This window comes from Mus musculus, chromosome 5 (assembly GCF_000001635.26).
Source record: "Mus musculus strain C57BL/6J chromosome 5, GRCm38.p6 C57BL/6J".
NCBI classification, from domain to species: Eukaryota; Metazoa; Chordata; class Mammalia; order Rodentia; family Muridae; genus Mus; species Mus musculus.
Window position 1 is genome coordinate 121,050,324 of NC_000071.6, and position 27,493 is coordinate 121,077,816.

Below are 27,493 nucleotides of genomic sequence, written 5' to 3' on the forward strand. Positions count from 1 at the left end.
AGCCTGAGCGAGAGGTGTCTGGCTCCTGGGCTCCATCCTGCCCCTGTAAAAGCTGCTCCCAAAAGGCAGGGGGACCTGCTTTAACCCCTGTGGTGTGTGCTGAGACAACACAACATAGGATTGGAATATCTCCTCATCATTGAGCCTGCCCTCATGAAATTCTGACTTTACCGAGATGGGAGGGAGAGAGAGAGAGAGAGAGAGAGAGAGAGAGAGAGAGAGAGAGAGAGAGAGAGAGAGGGAGAGAGAGAGAGAGAGCATGCTTCAGTTGGGGGGAGGGGGCATTCACCCCAAGAGGAAGATAGATAGAAGACACACATAGAACAGAGCCTTTCCGGTCCATCTGAGATCTGGCTAGTTGTATCCACTGCTGTATCTAGGAATGCTTATTACATACACCTCAAGGCACTCAGTGGTTTTCCCCTGTTCACTCCTTGGCCTAGCTCTCTTCCAGCTGGACCAACCCAAAGTGACATTGCCAAGTGACCAGCTTTGAGTGTGAACCTCTAGGACAGAACTCCACCGCCATTTCTCCTTGGGGGAACCTTGCCCTCATCAAGGCAGAGCCAGAAATCCTGTGTCACAAGAAAAAGACACATGCCTTTGAGAGAATCACTTGCAAGACGGACCTTGAGAAGGCGGAGCTACCAGCAAGGGTAGACTTACATCAGCAGGTAGCACTCCAAGCTGCCCTGCCTCTTGTGAGACCCCCTCTACATGCAGCTGTGGGTATCTGTCAACAGTGTCTGGATGCTGGCTTGAAGAAGCCCCTCACCGCTGTCCCATAGCCAAGGACCATGGACCATCACACCATGGACCATGGGCCATCACACCATGGACCATGGAAGGATATGAGAGGAGGGTCGCCATTTTCTTCCTGCTCTATCATGGCAAGAGATGTCACCCGTACCTCAACAATGCCCAGTGGTTTTAATGCACTTGATTCCCTTAACAGGAGGTGACACATGTCATTATGGAAACATGGGAGTCCTGGGAAGGAAGTGTGTACACTATCATGGATCACCCCTACCTCCACAGTAATCCTGACAGCCCTCACCACCACCTTGTTCCCCTGCTGGACCTCAATACAAACCGTAGGCCTAGTTCTTAGAACAACAACAACAAAAGAAAATGTTTCTCTTCTATATATTTTTATCTTTTTGAGACATGGTCTTGCAGTGTAGCCCAGGCTAGCCTCCAGCTCAAGTTTTTTCTTGCCTCTGTGTCCTGAAAGCTGGGACTTAGCATGGAAGGGGGAAAAAAAAAAAACAAACAAACAAAAAAACCAATGAATTTTCATCAAATTAAAATGCTGCGGGCAGGTTGCTAATTACTCCCTGGTGTCTGCTATTGACTGAGTAGCGGTAGGAAGCACAGCCACGTGGTGCTAGCTAGGAAACCAAAACCAGGACCAATGATAGGGCCTTGAGGGTGAATACATATGGAAGTGTGGCTTCAAGGGTGACCTTAATGGGGAGAAGGCGCTAACCATGTGGCTATCCATAAGAAGGAAGCAGCAGGTGGAGGGAAGGGCCAGTCCCAAGACCCTTGGATGGGAGCAAAGAGGAGGAGTCTGAGGTTGGAAAGAAGACCTACAAAGGAATAGCATGCAGAGAATGTCAGACTTCATGAAACTAACACACTAACACACTAACACTAACACTAACACTAACACTAACACTAACACTAACACTAACACAGCCGCTGGAAACTGTCCGAGGAAAGGACCGGGGACTCCATTCTTCCTGGAGGAGGTGGGAACTATGAACAGAGGACTCGTATCCACTGAGGAGACAAGAAGTCATTTCTGGGAGAGAAAAGAGGGCTGGCGAGATGGCTCAGCAGGTAAAGAGGTCTGCAGCAAGTTGATGACCTGAGTTCAATCCCCAGATCTCATATGGTGGAAGGAGAAGCCCTTCCCAAATGTTGTCCTCTGCCCTCCATATCCATGTACATTTACAAATAAATACACAGAAGAAAGAAAATGGAAGAAGGGAGGGAGGGAGGGAGGGAGGGAGGGAGGGAGGGAGGGAGGGAGGGAGGGAGACAGAGAGAGACAGAGGGAGAGATTAAAGATAAGAGAAGTGAATCAGAGTACAGCATTGTAGAAATTTTTAATTCAGACCCAGGGTTTCTACGCTGCCTTTGGCCATTTGGTTCCCAGATAAAACACACACACAACCTTTATATCTACAACATAAGCTTTAAACAGCACAAGAGCTGGGCAGATGACTACCCTCTATGCTAGTAGAATCTGCTTTCCTATCGATAACCCCAAGTTATTTCTTACTACTTACTATGTTCATCTGGGCTGCTCTTAGGCTCCATTTGGCCAGCCCTCAGGGCCATGTTCTTATAACTCACCTAACCCATGACAGCTTCTCCTTCCTCCTCCTTCACCTTCTTCTCCTCATGCTCCTCCTCCAACCCCAAGCCTGGGAAACCTAAACCCCACCTATGTCTCTTCTTCCCAGCTATTGGGTATTGGCATCTTTATCTATCAATCAGAAATAACAGATCACAGGTCTAGGTGCAGACTCCAGGTCTTGGGGGCCGCACTTAGCATTACAATAGACATCAAGACCAAACCTCAACAAGGTATACAGAAGCCAAACTGAATCTGTTGCCCTTCAGATGAGGGCATGCGTTCTGTGACTTGCCACTTCATTACCTGTGGCAGACATTGTTAATCAATCACAGCACTACTGAGCTGAGTAAGACCTTAAATCCTCATCCTCCACTCCATCAATTCCAATCCATTCCAGCGGGGTGTGGGGGAAAGAAGGGCGGATCTGAGTCATCACCAGACTCACTGAAAGTCCCCTCTTCCTGTTCAGAAAAAGAGGAAAGAGAAAATAATATAATTGGGCTTCTATATATGTCTGCCAGGAATCTCGGTCTGCCCCTGCCCTCTTGCATGAGATTGGCCCCAGCTGCAGGCCATCTCTCAGAGGAACAGAGTTTAGAGACTGTGGAAGGTTAGCTGAAGTGTGAGGAGACTCCCTCTATGCAGCCATGGGGATGTCCCCATTCATACTTGGGTAAAGCATTGTAGAAATTTTTGATTCAGACCGAGGGTTTAATTCAGACCTCCTAGCAAGGCAGCTGTGTTCCTCTGTGTTCCTCTGAGTGAACTCCTCACTCACGCTCTGTAAGAAAAACCAAGAAACTCATTGGTTCCCCAGGCTGGACTCTGGTCTGTTATTGTATCATCTGGGGGTGTAGGGAGTAGATGTCTGTCTGTTCACCCTAGAAAATTTCACTCCACAAGTTTCACTCAAAGCAAAGAACAATGAGCAGAAGAAGTAGTGTCACATGCCTTTAGTCCCAACACTCAGGAAGCAGATCTCTGTGAGTCTAAGGCCAGCCTGCTTTACAGACTGAGTTCCAGACCAGCCAGGGCTACAAAGAGAGATCCTATCTGAAACCTTTTAATTAAAAAATAAATAAAAACTGATTATAACTCATACCTACCTTGTGTTGTCACTTTCAAGCTGATTGAGTCTCCCTTTAGCTTTTTCCTAAACTGAATATTTATCCAGCACCCAACATACCCAGGCTGTGCCTACCTTGGGGATTTTGTATCACAAATCCCTTTCAGTCTTACCAAAACATAATTCTCAAGATGCCTCTGTCTTGTTTACTCATCCAGCTGGGTTTTTTGTGTTTTCTGCAAATCGTAGGGAATCTTTCTCCATACAAAATACGTTCCAAAAATAGGGCTCAGAACAAGCCTGGGTTGATTGGGGGGAAAGATGAAGAAGAACCGGCACGTGCCCGCTACGTGAGTTGTTCTTGCTGCAGATGCTTACAGCTGTTCGGTTCTGAAATAGCAGTGAAGTCAAGAAACACAGAATCTCAGCCTTGGGTTGAGAGACATGGAAGGGCGTGGCACCCCGTTACTGAGATAAAGGAGTATGCAAGATAACACTACAAATGGAAAAGAGAGTTTAAAGACACTATGGAGACCACGTGTACCACACTGAGAGTGTGGGTGGAGCCATGAGGGACGCCTGCTGGGAAGAGATTTCCCCATTGCTTTGAGAAAGTACTGTTTGTATTTCCCCCTCTGTGTATTTGCACACATGTGTGGCACATGAACGTGTTCAAATGAACATTTGTACATGTGTGTGGAAGCCTCTCTCTCAATCTCTCTCCACCTTATCATCTGACCAAGGTCTCTCGCTGAATACAGAGCTCATCGACGCAGCCAGGACTGGCTGACAGGGAGCTTCAGGAATCTGCTGTCTCTGCCCCTGCTACCTCCGTCCCTGCACTGAGGTTGTGGTATATGCCACCATTCCTGGCTCTTAGCCAGGCCTCTCTCATGGGTGCTAGGGACCTAACCTCAGGTCCTCAAGCTTGTCAAACAGTTTACCATCAAAGCCATCCCCCAGGTCTGGCCCTATAGTATGGTAATAAACTATACAGTTTATTTCTTAAACTCTGTGTGTGTGTGTGTGTGTGTGTGTGTTCTTATTCTTTAGAACTCCCATGTGGCTGAATATTTTGTATACCTAAGACCTCAACTTCCAGACACATACCTAGTTAGCCCATGGTTTTCAGATGCTTGAGTCATAAGAAATTGCCAATATTTACCCACTGCTGATCTCTAACTGCCTAGCCATGTGTTTGTTACAGAATATAGACCTACAATCAATTTACCCTAAATCAGCTACTCTGATTTACCCTAATTTGGCTTCTCTCAGTCATGGATAATTAAGAACAAAAAAAAAATGGGGGTGAGAGCTGTCAAGATGGCTCCGAAGTTAAGAGCAATGGCAACTCTTCCAGAGGTTCAATGCCTGGCACCCACATGGAGGATAGTGACCAGCGATAACTTCAGGTCCAGGGGATCCAATGTCCTTCTCAGCCTTCTGTAGACACCTACATTCATGAGTGTACACGTAAGTAAAAATGAAATAAAATTGAAAAAAGGAAAAGAAAATGAATACTTGTGTAAGAATGTATTTGTGTATGCATGCATGTGTGTATGTGCATGTGTACATGTGTGTCTGTGTATGCGCATGTCTGTGTGTGCATGTCTGTGTGTGCATGTGGGGGTGCATGTGTGTGCACATCTGTGTGTATACATGTGTGTGTGCATGTGTGTATGTGTGTACATGCATGCATGTGTACATATGTGTATACGTGTGTGTGTACATGCATGCATGTGTACATGTGTGTGTGTGTGTGTGTGTGTGTGTGTGTGTGTGTGTGTGTGTGCACCTGATTTCCTTGAACTTTAACTGATGGCTCTCCTCACAGGACAGAACTAGTGCTAACCTAAGACCTCAGACAAAGGGGAACTAAGAAGAGATCTCAGTAGAAAGTGGATAAACACAGCACCCCAGCCTTCACAGAACAATCACACAGGGGAGGCGCCTAGAATGATGCTCGCCAGAAGATTCGCCAATAGAATCACAAGGTGGGTGTTACTGCCGTGAGAACACTGGCCACACATCTAAAGTGTTCATGTGGTTTTCAAGACCTTATAGACACCATACACCAAACAAACAAAAATAGATTTATGTCAAGTATCATAGAACATTCCAGAACAGAGGGAGGAAGGAGGGGGTTATAGTGCGAGGCTGTCCTCAGCCCGCTGCAAGCCTTTTCAACTGAGAGTCATCCCTGAAGACATGGATCTTTTTGGTCTACATGAGGATTTAAAGATAAAGTTTAACAGAGATGGGGAGGAGAGACCTACAACAGCCAGGGATGACCGGATTGTGCCAGATTCCCGTGCACACAAGTTCCCATCCTGCCCTGGAGCAGTGCTCTGTGTCTGTCTGTCTGTTTTATATACTTTTGCTTTTTGACACAAGTCTCACTGTGTAGCCCTGGAGCTCAACATGCAGTTCAGCTGACCCAGGATTCACAGCAATCCTCCTGCCTCTGCCCTTCAAGAGCTGGGGTTTTGTTTGGTTTGGTTTTTTTACATTTGTGCATGTGCGTAGGTCAAAGGATAACTCGTGGACACCCTCTCCTTCCACCAGGTGAATCCCAGGGATCACAGTTAGCTCAGCAGGCCTGGCAGCAGGCAGCCTCATTCTCCATACCATGTCACCAGCCCTTAAGTGACAACGTTGAGACAGGGTCTCAATATGTAACCCAAGCTGGCAGTTAGTTCTCCATCCTCCTGTCTCAAACTGACTGCTGGGACAACAGGTATGTGCCAAAACACACACACACACACACACACACACACACACTCTCACACAAATGTAGACACACTCATGACTCAACTCAAACAAGGTTCTTTTCTTGTTACAGTTTAAAAAAAAAAACATGGCATGTGTGCCTGTGTGAGTTTATGTGCATATGCGTGCAGTGCCCACCCATGACTGCGAAAGCTGTGCCTCAGTTTCCACCTTAGACAAATGGGGAGGATAGTCACCCCTCAGTGCTACTGTGAGCTTTGGCCTTCTGCCCAAACTCTGCTGGCCATCTTCTCTCTGCCTCTGAGTGTAGGTCTGAAGGTATGCTTGTCACTATACTCTCTCTGAAGACTGTGTCTCAGAATCCACCCTCAAATCACCAGCAAAGAGCATCGTGCCTGGCACATAGTAGGTACTCAATATCAGTCTTAAACAGGCTGATAGGCCCACAGCCTCTCCCCCACACATGCCAAGTGGGCAGTCATTCAGCACAAACACTTCTAATCTATTCCTGCCCACCCCATCCCCCACATCCCTTTAAGGGCAAGTCACCATCTCCGAAGTCATTTCTATTTCTGATGCCAGTCCCACCACCTCTCTACCTAATAGTCCTGAAGATGCAGCCATCCATCTACAGGGTCCAGGCTTTGTAGAGCTGTATCATCAACACGATATGCCCCCTCCCCGCCTCCCTGATAGAAAAGGCAAGGCAAATGAAGGTAGGGTTTTCACCTCCTGCTGGCTATATAAAACCTTTCCTTGCTATACGCTTGTCCCCAGGGACCCGGTCGTGTTCTGGGATCACAATACCCAAGGTGAGTGTCATAATCACTATGCTTTATTAACTACTGATTGCAGGCCAGGCAGAGCCAAGCAATACGCGTACATCTTCATTTACGCTGGCGGCCACTCTGATGCTGGGTAAAACCAGGGGCTTTGAAAGCAGACAGATCCAGGTTGAAATGCCTGCTCTGTGTCTCATCACATGACCTTGAACCAGTGACCCATCTTCTAGGACCTCAGTTTTTTACCCATAAAGTGGGGGATGGGGTGGGGGTAAAACTACCTGGAAGTGTTCAGGCTTTGGGATCTAGAGGGACACTGAGACCTATGTGGTAAGACATTCCTTAAAAGAGTTATTAACACCATAGACAGACAGACAGACAGCAGGGTGGGGGCTCTGATGGGAGTTCAGGCCCATGAGGCAGAGTAGTGGTTCACTTCTTTTAGGTCTCAGTCAAAGGGAGAGGTTCCATGTCACATGGTTGATGGACAGTTCACAGCTCAGCCTGAACTAGGCTGTCCCTAACCCCTGGGCAGCAGCAGGCAAGATCCCGCTTTCTGGGAGGGAGTACCATTCCCAGGATGAAAGGGGTGAGCAGCACATTTAGTTCAAGTATACCCATTATACAGGTCTAGTATGTGACACTGCCCGTAGCTCTTTGATGTCCCAGGGTCTGGCAACCTGAGGTCTACAATCTCTCGTGGAAAAATGCAAATGGCCTCTTGCCATTCTGGAACGGGGGCACCTGGGAAATCTGTTGGAGACTCACAGACAGGCTCTCTGGGTGAGAGCTTGTTATTTCCTTCCCATCAGCTGTAAGATAGAGGCGGCAGCAGGTGTGCATGCCTGATCAGCCTGTAACCTTTGCACTTAACACGACCTACCATTGAAGCAGTGGGAGAAGAGAGTGGCCAGAGGTCCCTAATCTGATATACCAAGCCAGAGACGGTGTATTGGAGCCGATGCTGTGTAAGGAGCACAGGGCTGGGGCGGGGGTGGGAGTGGGGTTCAGCCTGTGGTCCTTACAGTGTGGATTTCTCCCCACAAGCAGCAGCCGGAAAGTCAGAGGCAAGAGGACCTAAAGCTGAAGACCAGCCTGGACCACTGTGACATGGACACCCGCGCACCCGCGGGGAGGAACGTTTTGTTCGAAGCTATGCTGTCTCACATGCCTTAGAAGCTGGAGCAGATGGCAGAAGCTAACACATCACCTTGTGGTGAACGGGAAGCGTGGAGCAAGATGAGCAAGGGACAGGCATGAGAGGTCCCTAAGCATCTGCCCCAGTGACCCGCTTGAGCTAGCCCTTACCCTGTAAAGTCTCCAGAAACTTCCAAAATAGCACCGCCAGCTTAGAACAAATATCTAACATGCATGCTTTAGAGGGTCATTTTGTACTCAGTGATGGAGGCAGCTGGGTGAGACCTGGTCTCAAAATAAAAAGGGGTGGGAAGGGAGACAGGGAGAGGAGGGAATCTGGCAGAGAGTTAGAGGAATAAAAGGAAGAAAGAATGCTCCAGAGAAGCTAATTGACCTAGTTTGTTTTCTGTTGCTGTGGTAGATACTGTAACCAAAACCAACGGGGTGAGGGGGAGGGGGAGGGAGAAAGGGCTTATTTTTCTCTTACAATTCCCAGGTCCCAGTCCATCCCTGGGGGAAAGCAGAGCAGAAACCTGGAGCCAAGAACTAAAGCAGAAGCCACGGAGGAAGAAACTGTGCTTACTGGCTTACTCTACAGGCTCCTGTTTGGCCACCTTTCTGATGGATCCCAAGCAGCCAAGGGAATGGCTCCGCCCACAGTGGACTGGGCCCTCCCAACAGGTACCCATGGGCCAATCTGATGAAGGCATTTTCTCAGCGTAGGTTCCCTCTACCTAGATGCTCCTAGCTTGTGTCAAGTTGACAAAAAAAGTAACAAGTGCACTAATTACCTCACCGGAGGTGGGTGGTACAACCATCAGGAGGCAAAGAAGGGACTCAAGGCCAGTTTCGCTCATTTTTATATTTTTAGCGGTTTCTCTGAGGCACGGGTTCCCTCCGCCCTCCAGCCCCACCTTCATAAATGATCTCCCTGAGACCCCCCCACATCAATGTGCAGCAGCTGAAATTCCACTCGAATTCCAAGCTGAGGGAACCTCTTCCAGACTCCAACCCTCTCTCACCCCACCAGAACTTCTAAGAGACTGTGAAACTTTTTTCTGCTATTGAAAATACAAAATTAACCAAGAAGACTCCGTGTCCCATGGCCCCAGTCTTCCCCACTGACTCCTTCAGCCCTGCTGGCTGTCTTTCTTCTCCTCAGACATCTGAGCCCCTTCCCTTCTGAAGCCTGCCTGCTCTTCTTGATACAGAAGGAACACAAATGGGAAACCCAGAGAGCCTCTACTCCATCATTCAAGTCTGGATGGAAACCACTCCCTGAAGCCTATACTGCCTGCCTGGGCCAAAGATTAAGACTTGGGTATAGCAGGACAAAGGTGGCACATGCCTTTCATCCAAGCTACTGGGAGGCAGAGGCAGGGGAATCTCTGTGAGTCCAAAGCCAGCCACTGAATTCCAGGACAGTCAGAGCTAGAGAAACCCTGTCTCAAAAACAAACAAACAAACAAAATCTGGGCAGAAAGGCTTATTTGGAAGAATATTGGCTCATTTCCCATTATTGTAACACAATGCCTAAAGCTGGGTCCTTATATCAAGACAAGTGGTTCTGGAGGTTCAAAGTCCAAGATAGGGTGGCCTCTAGGAAGGGCCTAACAGTGTGTAATATTGTAACAAAAAATATATCTAGGAATCAGAGATTCTATCTCCAGACAGGAAACCAGCCAGGGGGAGGGCCCAGGCTAGCTCCTTTTGTAACAGGGGGATGAACCAGCAGGTGTAAAAAGAGAGACCTCGATGCCTTTGGAGGCCAGCTCTCCCAATGGCTTCCACCAGGCTTCCTCTCTTTTAAATCCCACTGTTTCATTGAGAACCAGTTTCTACATGTGAACCCTTGGATGAATGTGCCACCCCCATGCTATCACAGGGGGTGGGGAGTCATCCAGCACGTTCAGGCAGAGATGGGGAAAGGTAGAGAGAGGAGGGGGCTATATTTAACAATCTACCTCCATGAGCAGCCCAGCTCCATTCAGTGGCATGAGAACCCTATCTCAGTGCATTTCCAATGAGTGGTGTTTGCCCCTCAACTTTTATCAGTCATTGGTGGAGGGTCCTTCCTAGGGCACACAAACTCCACAGAATGATCAATCGTATGAAGCCAGAGAGAGCTCTCTGCATCTGGAAGAGGGAGAAGCTCCACGTGAACTTCTGGTCTCCAGGAATGCTCTACTGTTCTTGCCACAGTGGGCTTCATAACACTGAGAGGCTGTCCAGACACTCATAAATGTGTCTGTTTCTCCCTCTGAACAAAAGTGCCAAGAGATGAAGGATTGTATTTGAGTTTCAGCTCATACTGATTGGATAATGGATGGGCAGATGGGTGGGTGGATGAGTGGATGGATGGATGGATGGATGGATGGATGGATGGATGGATGGATGGATGGATAAATGAGTGCATAGATAGATAGGTAGGCAGGTGGATAGATAGATAGATAGATAGATAGATAGATAGATAGATAGATAGATAGATAGATAGATAGATAGGTAGATAGGTAGATAGGTACATAGATAGGTGGATGAGTGGATGGATAGGTGGATGGATGCATGGATGCATGGAAAGATGGATGGGTGAATAGACAGACAGATGGATGCATGCATGCATGCATGCATGCATGGATGCATTGATGGATAAAAAGATGGATGGGTGTACAGACAGATAGATGGGTGGGCAGATAGATGAATAAATGAGTGCGTAGATAGATATGTGAATGGATGGATAGATAAGTGGATGGAAGGATAAGTGAATGGATGGATGGATGGATGGATGGATGGATGGATGGATGGATGGATGGGTGGATGGATGGATGGGTGGGTGGATGGATGGATGGGTGGGTGGATGGATGGATGAGTAGCTGTTCCTCAGCTACCATAGTTCTCAGGAACATGAATTTTGATGTGCATGCAATTGAGTTCTATTCTTTATGCACAGTTCTTCATGTTTCTAACTCACCCTTGTATCTATCATTGTTGTGGCTACAAACAAAACTTTAAGTAAGCAACAGACTTAATACTGACCCTATCCCGTTCCAGGCACCATACACAAACTATTTCCCTTTTTTAGAAATCACCTTAGGGATAGAATTGGTCCTTCAGAGTAACTTGCAGGACGTTCTGCTTTTCTGTCTCACAATTTGTTTTCCACTTTGAAAAGAAAAACATTCCATTGAGAGCTTGCCTCTAGTTTCAGAAGGTTAGCCCATGACAATCTCATAGAGGAGAGAGAGAGAGAGAGAGAGAGAGAGAGAGAGAGAGAGAGAGAGAGAGAGAGAGAACCAGACTGGACCTGGCATAGGTTTTTGAAACCCCAGTGACACACCTCCTCCAACAAGGCCACACCTCCAGTCGTTTCCAAACAGTCTACCAACTGGGAACCAAACATTCAAATATATGAGCTTGTGGGGGCCATTCTCATTCAAACAACCACAATTGGCCAGTTAGACAAAAGACTACATTTCCCAGAGTCCCTTGCAGCTAAACACGGTCAGGTGACTAACCCCTGCCATTGTGATGTAAGCATTTGTGATATAACCAATACCTAAGTCAAGCCCTTTAAGAGAAGAAATAAGACTACCCATCCCTTCTCCCTTTTAACTGGCTGACATATGGAATGGTCAGGCACTGACCTGGATTCTGGGATCACTAATAGTACTCAAGATAAAAACATAAGGCTGGAGAACTGTCTCAGAGGTTAAGAGCACAGCCTGCTGTTGCAAAAGACCCAGGTTTAGTTCCCAGCACCTTCATGGTGGCTCACAGATGACTATAACTCCAATTCCAAAGGATTCAACACCCTCTTCTGGCCTCAGATGGCATCGCTTGCAGGTGGTGCACAGACAGGCAAGCACTCTTCATACACATAAAATAAAAATCTCAAAAAAAACATTCAAAAAGACAAAAGACACACAAGGAGAAGACTCTTCCTCTAACAATATCATCAGCCTCCATTCCAGCAGGTGCTTTTATAATGAGTCTACCTATGCCTTCCTATCTGTGTCCTTATCCATGCGGCTATCTTCAGTCAAACACCCTGATCTCAGAAACTAGGCAGGGAGACACCAGGTTGGGGCTGAATGTAAGATAGAACCCACCCATCAAAAGGTGTTGTGACTCTGAGTCTACAGCTTTCAACCCTACACTAATGTGAAATATTCTAGATTTGACAGCTCTTTAGCTTAAGACTTGAAAAGTTTCTGAAAAGATAGAATTGGTGCAAAAATGTACCTGACAGTCTCCCAGTGAAGCAAGTGGCTTTACCTCTCCAAAGCTCCAGGAGAGGTGGCAGTCCTCAGGTCAGACCACCCAAGAGCCGGTGGTCACTTGTGTGTTTGCAACTCTGAGCAAGACCAAAGTGTCCTACTAGGATGGCTCCAGGTCCCAATATTCACATCTCAGTAACCTGTGAGTTCTGCTTCTGAGGTGGGAAGGAAACCAAGCCGGAAGCATTAAGTCCAAGCACTGTATCTGCATCCCACAGCCGCTCTTGACCTCCAAACTTTTCCATACACTCAGGCAGCCTAGTTGGTATTCATGGGGTGGCTGAGCCTGACCAAGCTCAGGCATTCACCCCAGGTGGCGTCCCCTCCCTCCCTGAGGCTTTGCTCTTACTGCTCAAACAGTAGGCGGGGCAAAGGAAAAGCTGGCTCTGGCCAGTAGCATCTGCTTTGCCACTAAGAAATGAGCTGCAGCACTGGCTGCAGGGACTTGAGCCTGCTGTGCATTTCTGAGTGGACACTGTCAAAATAATTAATGGGAACTGGCTCTTGTTCACTGATTCTCCTTGCCACAGCCCTTCTTCCCTGAATTCCATTATTCTCTGTTTATGGCCTGGAGCCACAGGCCAGTCAGTCCTTTGAGACTGAAAAGGACATCAGAACTCATTCCGCTAACCACACTTTGTGCTTTCTGCCACACTACAGTCCAGAACTGGCATCACCTCTCTAGGCCTGGCAAACATTCTCCCAGCTCTACTGAATGGTCTCCAGATAGAGATACACGCTAACATCTAGGACAGCCTCAGAGCTGAGCACACCCACCTCCCACAGGCTAAGCCACACCCACCTATTCCCACAAATACACACACACACTCTAAAATGTGCTCACCTCCCAAGGGTAAGCCACACCTACCTCTTCACACACACACACACACACACACACACACACACACACGCACACACATGCACACACACACATACACACACACACACACACACACACACACACACACACAGACTAAGCCATGCCCACCTCCCAAGGCTAAGCTACACCCAGTTCCCCCAGGCTAAGTCATACCTACCTCTTCCTACACACACACACACACACACACACACACACACACCTTTCTCCCCATAGGCTAAAGCAGCCAAACCCACCTTCCCTAGACTACTTACCACCAGTAAATGACGGTACAATTAAAGTGTTTATATCACCTTTCTTCCTGTAACTCAGCAAACTTCATGACTTCTAGTCTACAGCTAGGAATATCTACAACCAAGATCATACCACCTGGGAACAAAACTTAGCAGTATCTTCCTTTCTTCCCCAACTGTAGGTCTTTTTCTTTATTACGTATGCAGCTGGGCATAGCCAGAGGAAACATCAGACTTGTTCTTGTTATTTGAGGCAAAGCTTTTGTGTGTCTATTGTTAACTATGAGGCTGGTGATAGACTTCTCATAGATGCCCGCCAGCGTCCTTTCTTAAAAATCATAAATAATGCCATTGTTACTATTAATGTCAGGGTTGCTACAAAAAACAGGGCCAAAAGATTGGTCATGAAACTGCAAAGGCTGCTGGGTTAATCCTACCAGGGTCCTCCACAGAGGTAAAGATTGTGAGAGGTGTGAGTGAACTACAAAGACAATATGTCTCCTAATAGAGGTTCAAAGCTAACCCATCATTATAAAGGAAAGTAGCCACCTGCTCAAAGCTACACACCTCTGAATGACTCCTCTCTTTCCCTGGGGTGTCATCTGTGTGCCACACCGTTCAGCTCAGCTATCTTCTCTGCAGGGGACAGACACTATGAGGTCAGGGGATGAGATGAAAAAGGGGACTACTGCTCTTGAGTAGTCTGCCCCCGGCCTAGTGGTTACAGCTTCAGTTATTCTTATGAGCATGTGAGGCTATGAGCTTCTCTTGACCTGCACGGGTTGTGGCAGCACGGGTCTCATAGACGGAGGTGTGGTATCTGGGGCAAAAAGGAAAGGGCATTGATTACAACGTCCTATCATCTAGCACTTGACAAACTAGGGAGACCTCTGTCTGCCCCCCAAGATCATACCAAACTGAGCCGGGGAATGAACACCAAGGTCAGAGCCAGCGACCAAAATCAGGCTTGTGACTGAATGTGGGAATCAGAACTCAGTTTAAAGATTCATGTGGATTTTTTTTTTCCTCCAAATCGATTTCCCCTCGAGCTAGCCACCTCTTGTTCTTTTGTTGACACACTTCTGGGATTGGCCTGCGTTATTTCAGTAGGCCGTGTCTCCGATCTTTAAAGAAGGATTAATTTGTTTACCCTGGAATGCGCGCGCTCTATTTTTCTTTTCCTCTTGCAAAATGGTTAACCTTTTCAAATCAAGTTCGAAAATGGAATTGTGTTTGGCAAGCCTCCCGGGGCCAATAGATTTTTTTTTTTTTTTTTTTTTTTTTTTGCTTAGGACACACACCAAGAACAGAACCAACCATCGAATGAATGTTTATCCCTAATCTTTGTCTGTGGATGAGGGACGCCAAAATTCAGCAGATAAGAACACAGCATGCGCCCTTAGATTTCTTAGTGGGGAGGGGAAGAAAAGTAGGATAAAGACACTTGGGTCTGGAGCTGAGAGAGGTGCTGGAAGTGGGTGAGGTTAAAGTTGGAGACAGTAGAAAAGGCCAAGTCCTTGGGGATTTTAGGCCAAGGCAGGAAGCCATGCTGGAAAGACCAGAGGTGGTGGTTCATACTGCCATTCTTGCTTGCAAGAAGCTGATTGAGGATTGCCATGAGTTTGAGGCCAGCCTGGGATACATAGTGATCTCTGGACAGTTTGGGATACAATGTAAGACCCCATCTAAGAAGAGAAAGAGAGAAAGAGGAGGCAGAAGAGGGGAGGAAGAGGTGGCCAAGGGAGAAGACAAAGAAGGAAGCAGGAGGGAGAGAGGGAGGAGGAGGAAGAGGAGGAGGATGTGCAGGGGAACCTGGGTCTCCACATGTAAAAGACCCCAGATCCCCTCTCACCTTGTGCAAAAAGCAGCTGGAGCAGAAGCCTGAGACTGCAGGAGCCAAATACTTCCAGACCCAGACACAGTGAACGCTTTCTGAATGGGCTCCAGAGACTCAGCAAACAATAGGAAGAACTGACAAATGACACTGCGCAGAGCTTAAAAGCTTCTGTACCACAAAGGGAGGAACTGACAGACCGCAGAGGCAGCTCACAGGATGGGGGAGTTCTTTGCAAACTATGCATGTGGCAGGACATTCATATCCAGGGTATATAAAAACAGAAAATATTAAATACAAAAAAAGAATAGGTGCTTTAATTAACACCAAAACTGAATGGATACTCTGCATAGGAGGAATCAGAAATGGCCGGTAAATACCTGGGTGGATGTTTCAAATCCTCTATGAAGAGAAGGGAAAGGGTATGAAAGTCAATAGATGGGAATATGATCAAATTATAGACGTGTGTGTGTGTGTGTGTGTGTGTGTGTGTGTGTGTGTGTGTGTGTGTGTAGACATTATCAGGAAGCCTCCATATGGGACAGGAGATAACTCAGCTGCTGCTCTTGCAGAGGACCTGAGTTTAGTTCCCAGCACTCATGACTGCTTGTAATTCTAGTTCCAGGGCATCCAGCACTCTCATCTGGATCTGTGGGTACCTTCCCTCATGTGCGTGCACACACACACACACACACACACACACACACACACACACACACAGTCAAACAATTGATATATGCTAATGAAAGAAAGGGAGGGATAGCGGGGAAGAGAGAGGAGGGCAGGGAAGGAAAGAAAGAAATCCCAGGTATGAGAGCCCTTGATGGAGCCATAGTGACAGACCCCTCCATTGCCACAGCCTATGTAGACAGGGTGGGGCTAAGGTAGGATGCTCAAGACCCAAGAGAAGTGAAAGTCAAAGATGACCCTCATCATCCAATGTGACAACCATCCAGAGTGACGAGTTTCAAACTGACACCCCTGTTTCTGACGTCAAACTTCAACCAAAGTCAAGGTGAAGGCTGTTGGATGGTCCGAAAACTGCTGGAGATGGGAAGTAGGAACTAAGAAGCCACTGACGCAGGAAGATATGGTGGCATCTGCCTGCAGTCTCAGTCAGAGGTAGAAGCAGGAGGCTTGAGAGTTCAAGGCTAGCCTCAGCAACATGGTGGGTTTAGGGCCAGCCTGGGATACATAAGACCCTGTCTTAAAAATAACAAAAAAAAAAAAAAGAAGAAAAGGAGACAGGGGATGAAGAGGGAGAAAAGAGAGATAAGGATGCTCTCCTGAGATACTAGGATGTCTCTGGATTTTTTTGTTTTTTGTTTTTTGTTGGGTTTTTTTTTTTAAGAAAACTAAAAATTCCAGAGGAAAATATTCCTACCTCATTTGTCATAAAGAGGTAAATCTCTTTTAGAGACCTGGCTTGAGGATCCTGGCTTCTCTACTCACAGGGCAGAGCCTCATCCCCGGAGACCCAGCCTCAGGTCTTTATAACATCTTTGTTTCCAAGTTCTGCTCTGACTCCTCTCTCCCTGTCCTGGAGTATCTTTAAAAGGCCTGGGGCAGACATCAGTACTGATTAGAGGTGGATGTGCCTCCCCATTGCTGTCTCAAGGACCACTGTGTCTTTACCCCTTTGTCCTGAGTGATTTCAAACCACAGGACAAAGGTGACAAACGTCTGACCCACATTGCTACAGCTTTCTGCCTTACAGCTGATAACGGTCAGTTTTCAATGCCCTTGCAGTAAGTAAATTAACTTACAAGTCAATAAGGCAGGGAGCAGGGGGTAGGGGGGCTGAATTTAGCTCTCTGTTACTTTTTTATCTTCTAGTATGTCAACTATTATAAATATATATATATGTGTGTATATATATATATATATACATATATTTGCAAATATGTGTGTTACCTGGGTGTGTGAGTGTATGTGTAGCACTTTAAATTTGAACTGATTACTGGCCTCAAAACAGAGAGAAAGAGACAGAGACAGAAAGAGACACAGAAAGAGACAGACAGACAGAGACAGAGACAGAAAGAGACACGGGAAGAGAGAGACGAAGAAAGCACTTTTCTAGACTTTAGCAGGAGGTGAGTCAGGCAGGTGTTTTGTCCGACAGGATGCCCTGAGCATTGATTTTTTTTTCCAGTGGAGCTGTTGGCAATTGAATGTGTTGTTATCTCTGCATTAAACAAGAGCAAAGAAAGACCTGCGATAGCCCCAGGAGATCGACTTTCAAGCACCCTTCCCTCTTGTCCCCCTGCTGATTTGATCTTTCTGATTTCTCAGGATAGATTGGGGCGGGGTAACGGTGACAAATGCAGACTGTCATCTGAAGAGAGAAACTTTCTCTGGGCTTCATTTTATTATATGGGGTTCTGAGCCTAGCTTGTTAGCCTTGGCTGTTATATAAACATTGCTAACCCCCTTACAAAGGGGCTGTACACGTGCAAATTATTTTCTTTTTTTTGTTGTTGTTATTAGTGTGTGTGTGTGTGTGCACAGGTGTCCCTCCCGGCATACAATTTGCACGAGTTGCTTCTGTCCTTCCACTGTGAGTTCCAGGGATCAAACTCGAGTCCACAGTATTGGCTGCCATCCCGTTTGCCCACTGAGCTATCGCACAATCCCCTATTTTACAGAAAAGGAAACTGAGGCTAAGAAAGATCAAACAGCCCACGTATGGTCATCAGCATAGGGAAGGCAGCGGTCACCCTTGAATGACTCGCCATTGCTGATGCTCTGGCTCGCAGGAGTGGGACCCTCTGTGCCTGGACAGGTTTTGTTTTCATTGCCATCTTTGATGGGATCTGGGACCTGGGACCTGCCCACTTCTCTTGCAAGAAAGACTTATTCAGTCAATAGTAGGGCAGCCTCTGTACACTGTGACACTGCTTTATCAGTCACACCTCTTCCTCTGGGACAGGTACTCATCTCCAAGGCTTTTCTGTAGAGAGGCGCCATGTGGCTACGAGTCTATACTAGGGTTCAACGAAAGGACTGCAGGCTTCGCTCTGACCAGCAGCAAGCACTAGGCTAGAGAACTCACAAGACAATCAAAACCTGGAGTCTGTGAGAGAGCATTTGCTCAGCAGGGCAGACCAGGTTCCTTCTCTCCTCCATCCCTTACCTTCCTCCCTCCCAGGACCATCTGATTTACAGCTGCCCTCTTTGTCCTGAGCTTCTAAGGACAGCTCCTGGACTTAATAGGTTAGGTTCTCTCCCAACAAACAGAGCCAGGTAGTTGCAGCCGTCTTCAGCACTGCGGACAGCACTCGCCGGGCAGGAGGCAGGCCTGGCGCTGGGTAAGCCATTAGAACGTCTGAATAATTCACTAGCCTAGAAAGAAGCCCCTCCCCGTGCAATTTCATCCCCAAGTCTTCAGGTTTCTTCTGCTGGGCTCCCATCTGTCTGCCGACAGGAGGGGACAAAGTGGCGTCCTGTAGGGAGGGAGGGCCGAGGATCTGAGGTGTATTATTGCGGGACAGAATCCAATTTTGAAATCAAAGTCACACCAAAATTGCAGCTTCATTTGTCTCTCTGCTGGGGAGAGAAGGCAGCTCTGATGAGGAGCCTCAGCCAAGATTCCTGGTGCCTGTGTTGTTAGCAATTAGGAAGAAGCCGTGGGGGTGGGGGGAGTGGGGGCGGTGGAGGCAGAAGACAAGCTAGTGAGAAATTGATGGAAGTCTATTTGGGCTACATCTGGGACCCCTTTGCTTTCAGAGCCAGACCCCCTTGCTAACTTCTATGAGGATGTCTCAGAAGACTGGATGTCCCAGTGGAGATGAGAAATACGTCCCCTCTCTCTGGTAGCTGTGTCTCCTCTATGGGCCCTGCTCCTACTGGGCAAGGAACCCTGGCTTTCACTCCCAACACTCAGACCCTAGACTTGCCATCTTCCCTCCCCTCTTCCTCTATCCCAGCAACCTTGCTGGGCTGCAGCCTGATATCATGGCTCTGACTCCTCCATCATCGCTGTCACCTTGGTCTACTTTTTGTTGCTATAACAGAATGCCTACAGCTTTATCAAACAGAGAGGTTTTGCCTGGCTCCCAGTGTCGATTGGAAGTCCACATGGTATGGTATCTGATGAGATCTATCTGGCCTGGTCCAGTTAGGGAAGAAAAATGGAAAGGGAGCCAGCTGTGCAGAAGGGACTGAGCACAGGCCATGGCCTCAGTCCACAGTGGCCCTTCCACCATCACGATAATTAATTCAATTATGTGACCCCTGAGTCATGTGTATGAGATAGCCACCCACCTATTTCCTGAATGGGGTCTTGTCTTAGTTAGGGTTTTACTGCTCTGAACAGGCACCATGACCCAGGCAAGTCTTATAAAGGATAACATTTAATTGCAGCTGGCTTACAGGTCCGGAGGTTCAGTCCATTATCATCAAGGTGGGAGCATGGCAGCATCCAGGCAGGCAAGGTACAAGAGGAGCTGAGAGTTCTACATCTTTATCTGAAGGCTGCTAAGAGAAGACTGGCTTTCAGGCAGCTAGGATGAGGGTCTTAAAGCCCACACCCACAGTGACACACCCACTCAAACAGGGCCACACCCACTCCAACGGGCCACACCTACTACAACAGAGCAACACCCACTCCAACAAGGTCACATCCACTAATAGTACCACTCCCTGGGCCGAGCATATACAAACCATCACAGGTCTCTATAAGCTAATCACCTCTCTCACCCATTTAAAGTACGTGGCCTTTGATGTGTTTGCATTGGAGACCCGGCTTCTAGTATGTGAAGCCCTGGGAGACAAGCCACAGTGGTCTGTTTAACCAGTGCCTACCTTTGAATTTCTGATGACAAACCTCACAGCCATTTCTCACCGTTCTGATAGGGCCCTGACTGGGAAACCACCAGCACTGACTTACCAGACCCTAAAACAGACAATTGTCAAGGATACGGCTTGGGGTTGAAGATACAGCTCAGTTGGGACAGTACTCACCTAGCAGGAAACCTGGGATCCACCCCCAGGACCAAATAAACAGTGTGTGGTGAAACAGGTCCCTTACCCATCAGAATGCAGGAGGTGAGGGCAGGAGGGTCCTAAGTTCAAGGTCACACTCTTGGCTTCCCTGGGATACCTGAGACCCAGTCTCAAAAGAACAGACAGTGCACAGGCTCCTATGCCAACAGTTCAGCCCTTCTGAGACATACAGGGCTGGAAACCAAGATCCCCTGGGGTCAAGGCCCAGGGGGTCATAAAAACTACACTGGGGCCTTTGCCCTTCTTGGAATGAAAAGCATAGGAGATGGGTTTTACACATGACAGCCTGGGTTCACAGCCCAGATCTGACTCTGAACTGGTTATTTATGCCTCCCGGCCCTCAGTCTCTCACACCTGACAGATGGGAAGAATGGCATTCATATTTTGTAGGGTTATTTTAATAGATGGGGCTGTCTTAGCTTCATTCTCGATGCTGATAAAACGCCCCAGCATAAATAATCTATTGGAGAAAGGGTTATTTTAGCTTAAAGCTGTCAGTTACAGTTCATCACAGTGAGGACGTCAAGGGGAGAGGGACTTAAAGCAGCCAGTCATGCGACATGCTCACTGGAGAGCAGAGAACAACAGATGTGTGCATGCTTACTTGTATCTAGGACCCAAACCCAGGGAATAATGCCACCCATAACAGGTGGGTCTTCCTACCTCAGTGTAAGCAAGATGGTGTCCACCCAGATGCCCACAGGCCACTGGGTATCTCTTTGAAGATGATTCTAGATTGTGTCCAACTGACAGTTAAACCCGGGGATCATAGGAAATCAGGCACCTGCACTGTCAATGCAGAGTGTGTGTGTGTGTGTGTGTGTGTGTGTGTGTGTACCCTTGCACATGCATGCACAGGGGATATGTGGATCTATGTTTACATGTTTGGAGTCTCTGTTCATGGATAGAGGTGTCAGGGCACATGGGTATGCATGTGTGTAGAAGCCAGATGCCAACTTCAGGTGTCTGCCTTAGTTAACCCTCTGCCTTGTTGTCCTAGACAGGATTTCTCTCTGGGACTTGGGACTTCCAGACTCTGGCCAACTCCAGAGATCCTCTGAGCCAGTGAGACAGGGTTTCTCTGTATAGCCCTGGCTGTCCTGGAACTCACTTTGTAAACCAGGCTGGCCTTGAACTCAGAAATACGCTTGCCTCTGCCTCCCGAGTGCTGGGATTAAAGGTGTGCACCACCACGCCCAGCCTGAGTCAGCCTTCTTGGATCTGGGATTACAAGCATCATCATGCCCAACTCTTTTTTTTTTTTTTTTTTTTATTTATTTATTTATTTATTTATTTATTATATGTAAGTACACTGTAGCTGTCTTCAGACGCACCAGAAGAGGGCATCAGATCTCATTATGGGTGGTTGTGAGCCACCATGTGGTTGCTGGGATTTGAACTTCGGACCTTCGGAAGAGCAGTCGGGTGCTCTTACCCACTGAGCCATCTCACCAGCCCATGCCCAACTCTTTACATGGGTGCTGGGGTGGAGAAGTCGAACTCAGAGTCTCATGTTTGTCTGACAAGCACTTTACAGACTAATCTATCTCCCATACCTCCCAAACAATGGGAAGTTAGAGTTGGAAGTCAAGGCAGGAGCTTAAGGCAGAAGCTATGAAGGAACGCTGCTTACAGGTTTGCCCCCTCTGGCCTGTGTTCCTTCTATAAGCCGAGAGCAACTGACATGGAGAGGGGTGGTGCCTCCCACAGTGGACCAGGCTTTCCTACATCAATTAGAAAACCAATGAAATGCCCCATGGGACAGTCTGATGGAGACAATGCCCTGTGGAGAATCCTTCAGATGATTCTGGGCTGTGTCTAAGTAACGGCTGCAGCTAAGGGGAGAAGTGGAGAGTCAGACTCCCACACTTGCTGTGTTACTCACAGTTATTTGTGAGCTTCTGGGGTCACCTGAAATAATACCCTCTGTCTGCTTGTAGGGGTGAGGGGGAATCATAGCATTCCCCCAAGAAAGTTCTAGAGACAAGAAAGCCATCCGTGACAGGGAGAGGAGGTCTTGGACAGATAAGTAACACATTCCAGTTCTAAAGAACAAAGCCTTTCACATACGCAACCCTGTGTGGTCTCAGCCTAGGAGGAGGTGAGAGGGAGAGAGCTTTGCCTGAGACAGCTCCGCTGACACCATCTCTTTAGAGCCAGCAAGAGCTCAATATTGCTTTACAAGTTTGGAAGCTTCCCCCAGGAGACCCAAGTGCTCAGAAATCTCTGCCTGTCACTGTTGTGATGACAGGAGCTGAAATCAGTCCTTACTTTGTCTGAGAATGTTTAAAATGAACCGAGGAAGGTAAAGCCTAGAGCGAGAAAATGCATGAAGTGAAGAAGGGGATCAAGCAGGCACAAGATCTCTATGTTTCTTTTCTTTTACAAATAACTCACTACTTACGGCTCCCTACCCTGCTGTTCTGGGGCTCTTTGGACAGAGCCTGTTAGAAAAAAAAAAATTGATCTGATCAGGAGGTTAGAATGAGAATCCTAATCCCCACACCTCAATTGCTTCCTGAGACAGCACATGCTCATGGGAGGTAGCCAAAGAGCCTTCCTGTAACTTGAGAGTCTCAAACCAGCTCTCCGAAGCCAAAGGGTGGTTGAGCCCAAATCACTATCAATCCGAGCTTCGGTGATCCTGGTAGAGATGGCCCCTCTGCAGTGACTCAGATGAGGATTGTCACCAGAGTTTGTGTGTCAGAAGCTGGGTCCCCGGTGTGCCAGTATTGACAGGCGGTGGCCCTTTAAGAGGAGGAGCCAAGTGGATAGGGGTATGGTCATCAACATGCCTGACTTCTGAATCTCTCCTGTCTTGCTATGTGATTACTCTATGCCTTTCATATACATTTCTACCATGGTGGCATGTTGGGATTGCAGACAAAGGGCCTCTCACTGGTCAATCTTGGGCTTTTGGTGCCTGTCTTAGTCAGGGTCTCTATTCCTGCACTAACATCATGACCAAGAAACAAGTTGGGGAGGAAAGGGTTTATTCAGCTTACACTTCCACATTGCTGTTCATCCTGAAGGAAATCACGACTGGAACTCAAGCAGGTCAAAAAGCAGGAGCTGATGCAGAGGCCATAGAGGGATGTTCATTACTGGCTTGCTCAGCCTGCTCTCTTATAGAACCAAGATTACCAGCCCAGAGATGGTCCCACCCACAAGGGGCCTTTCCCCCTTGATCACTAATTGAGAAAATGTCTTACAGTTGGATCTCATGGAGGCATTTCCTCGACTGAAGCTCCTTTCTCTGTGATAACTCCAGCTGTGTTAAGTTGACACAAAACTAGCCAGTACAATTGACCCCTTGTCAACTTGACACACAAACGCATCACTAGTAAGCCTCAACCCTTAATTTCTTATTCATCCCCAAGATCTAAACAACTTATAAAAATCCCACAGTCTTTACATATTAAAAGTCAATCTCTTTAAAATGTCCAATATCTTTTAAATTTTTACAATTAAAAGTCTCTTAACTGTGGGCTCTACTAAAATAGTTTCTTCCTTCAAGAGGGAAAAATATCAGGGCACAGTCACAATCAAAAGCAAAATCAATCTCTAACCATCCCATGCCTGGGATCCAACTAACGATCTTCTGGGCTCCTCCAAGGTCATTTCTCCAGCCATGCCCTTTGTAACACATGCATCGTCCTCTAGGCTCCAGATGTCTGTACTCCACTGCTGCTGCTGCTCTTGGTGGTCATCTCATGGTACTGGCATCTCCAAAACACTGCATGACCCCTTCAGTCCTGGGCCATCAATTGCAACTGAGGCTGCACCTTCACCAATGGCCTTCCATGGCCTCTCACAGTGCTGAGCCTCAGCTGCTCTGCGTGACCCCTTCATGCCTTCAAAACCAGTACCACCTGGGTGACCCTTACACATTACCAAGTCCCGCTGCAGCAGGAGTACAACCTTGACTATTTCTGGAACACAGCCTCTTTGTTCTTCAGAAAACACTTCCCAGAAGATGTTACCTCAATGATGCTGGTCTCTTCTTAATCACTGCTAATTTCTTAGCTCCAGCTAACCTGTAGTCTTCCCTCCCCCAGCCTGAAACCTGCTTGCTCAGGGGTGGAGCTTCCTGCTCATTCGTTCTGCCATGCCCACTGCTGGACCGTGCCGCTTTGCTGTTGGTGCCACCACGTGCTCACCCTACTACTGGATCCGAGATTATTCGGCAGGAATCGGGTCCCCTCCCCCTTCCTTCATAACCAGTGTCGCAACAATAAAATTTGAGCTTTGATCAGAATAAATTTTTCTTAGCTCCGTTTCTTCTTTCGCCCCGTCTAGATTCCTCTCTTACAGCTCGAGTAGCCTTCTCAGTCGAACCGTTCATGTTGCGAGCTGCTGGCGGCCGCAACACTAACCAGCATCAATAGTCCCAGTAATGCAAAGTTTTTGCTGTAGTAGTTCTGGTATCTTGTTAATCACAGCTGATTCTTCAGCCCCAGCTAACCAGAACTACAGAATCTTCACAATCAAAACAGCAATGGCCCTGAAAAGTGTCTTTAATTTTCCCTCTGAAATTTCACAAGCCAGACCTCCATCTTCTGCACTGTTCTCAACATTATCTTCCAAGCTCCTACACAACATCTGACAGAGCTCTTAACAACGAATGGATCTTCAAGCCCAAAGTTCCAAAGTCCTTCCACAGTCCTCCCCAAAACATGGTCAGGTTGTCACAGGAATACCCCACTATGCTGGTATCAATTTGTCTTAGTCAGGGATAACTCCAGCTGTGTCAAGTTGACACAAAACTAGCCAGTACAGTGCCTAAGCCTGCCAGCTAAATAAAACTTCCAGCCTCAGTTTGTTGTGTTTGTGTGTGTGTATGTGTGTGTGTGTGTGTGTGTTTGTTATAGCAGCAGAACTCAGACTCATACAGAACTCAGACTCATCAGATCCCTGTGTTGGCTTTGCAATGCCCACACCCTTCTAGTCCACCTCCATGCTAAGCAGAATAAAACTAGACTTCATCCTTCATCTCCCCTTGGGCCATGACCAACCCTCACAACTATACTCAGAAGCCCCAGCTGTCTGCTATTGCTCCATCTGTAGTAGATCTGGATAGAAAGGAATAAGAAGTCGTCTTACTTTTTTCCCATTGTTCTTGAGGCTACAGGAAATGCCAATACAGAACTTATGCTCTGCCTACAAGAGAGTAAGAGCCACACAGAGCAGCACGGGTGTGGAAGGAGTGTAGACTGAAAGACTGTGCTGTCTCCGTCTGTGCCCAGAAGCAGCACAGGGAACCCACTACAGAGATGATAACCCAAGGGCTCACAGCCTTTTCCAAAACCATCAGGTCACCAAGAACTCTCTGTAGACTTCTACTGACCTGTGCAGTGGGGGACAATCATTAGAAGACTCAGCATCTCCTCCCATGAATGTACTAGGAAATATACTGAGTGCAGTTGACAAATGTCCATCACAGGCTAGTCAGCTGGTTCCACGGGTAAAGCAAGCATCAGGACTTGAGTCGGAGTCCCCAGTGCCCATATAAAGTGGGACATGGTGTGCATCTGTAATCCCAGCACCTCTCAGAGGAGATGGGGGGAGGTAGAGAAAGGAGAATCCCCATAGAAGCTCATGGGTCAGCTAACCGTGGAAAAACCACAAGAGATGATCTTCCAAACAAGGTAGAGAACAAGGATTGACACCCAAGGCCTTAACCCATGCAAGTGAACACACAAATAAATGAGTAAATAAATCAGTAAATATAAGAAAAAATTATAAAGATGAGGTTGACTTGGTTTCTAGGACCTTTGCTTTGAGGATAGTGTTGACAATGTGGAGGGGCAGAGACACCCTCTCACCTGAGCTCACCTTTCTAGAACCTCCCATGAAGGTGTAGACACCTCCTGCACCCAGATCTCTGACTCGAGCATCTCCTCTGCCATCTGACTGACTGCTTTCTTACTTGATTTGCTTTAACAAGAAAGAAATGTTGCAGCTCAAGAAATACCCCCTGCCTCTTTATTCCAGAGTCTAACATCTGAAGGGAAAGAGTAAGAGGATCCTGACCACCCTACCACCCCACCACCCCACCGCTACATCCCTGCTGCCCACTGGGCTGTGGTGTCAGGAGGGTTTCAGGCAGCATTCAAAGTAGCCAGAAGTGTCAGGACTGAGAGACACAGGCTGCTTTCAGAAGGGAAGATAGGCAGCAATGAGGTTACCGCAAAAGCCGGGGAAGAAGACTCAGTGCACAGACATCAATCAAGTGGCATAAAACATGGGCCCAGAAGGTAGAGCGTGCAGGCCCCTCCCCCGCCTCACAAGCCATTAAAAACACCCTTTGGCACTGCACAGCAGAGAAAAGACAGAAGCCATTAAGTTCCATTTCTGTCTGAAATGGCAGCGAGCTAATTCCCCACCGGTGACCTACATTGCAATGGCAGTCAGGACTGTAGCTGTAGAACTGACTGCCCTGTGAGATGGAATCAAGCAGCTGCAGCGGGGGGGGGGGGGAGGCTGAGGGATGTCCATGTATGTGTCTGGTGAGTAGCAAGGACATTGGACTGCAGGCCTACAACTTGGAATCCACCTAGACTTCTCGCAGCAAGCAGTCCCCTGCCTTTGTAACAGTCATTCTCAACCTTCCTAATGTTGCAACCTCCCAACCGTAAAATTAATTTCGCTGCTGCTTCATAGCTGTAATTTTGTAATTGCTATGAATCATAATGTAAATATCTGTGTTTTCCAATGGTCTTAGGTGACTCCTGTGAAAGAGTAGTTTGACATTCCCCAAGGAGTAATGACTCCCAGGTTGAGAACCACCTCTTTATAACATTCTCATCTGCCCCCCCCCCATGAAGAATTTAAAAGGATCAGGGAAATGTCTCAAGGGCAAAGCAGCCTTGGGAAACATCATGAAGCAGCAAACGTGGACCACATACAACATTCAACAATGTTCCCTCCATCTGCTGAACATCCTCAGTGGGCTCCAAAGCTTTGAGTTTAATCTCATACAATTAAGCATCTGTTTGTTGTCCAAAGCTTTGAGCAGAAAGGCTTCATTTTGGAGAAGAAAGGCTAGGAGAAAAGTGAAGAAAGGCTACTCACTGCTAGAGACTGGGACGTGGCTCAGTCAGTAGAGTGATTGCCTACCATATATGAAGGCCCAGGTTCAGTCCCCAGAATGGCAGAAATCAAGTGTAATACCATACTCCTATGATC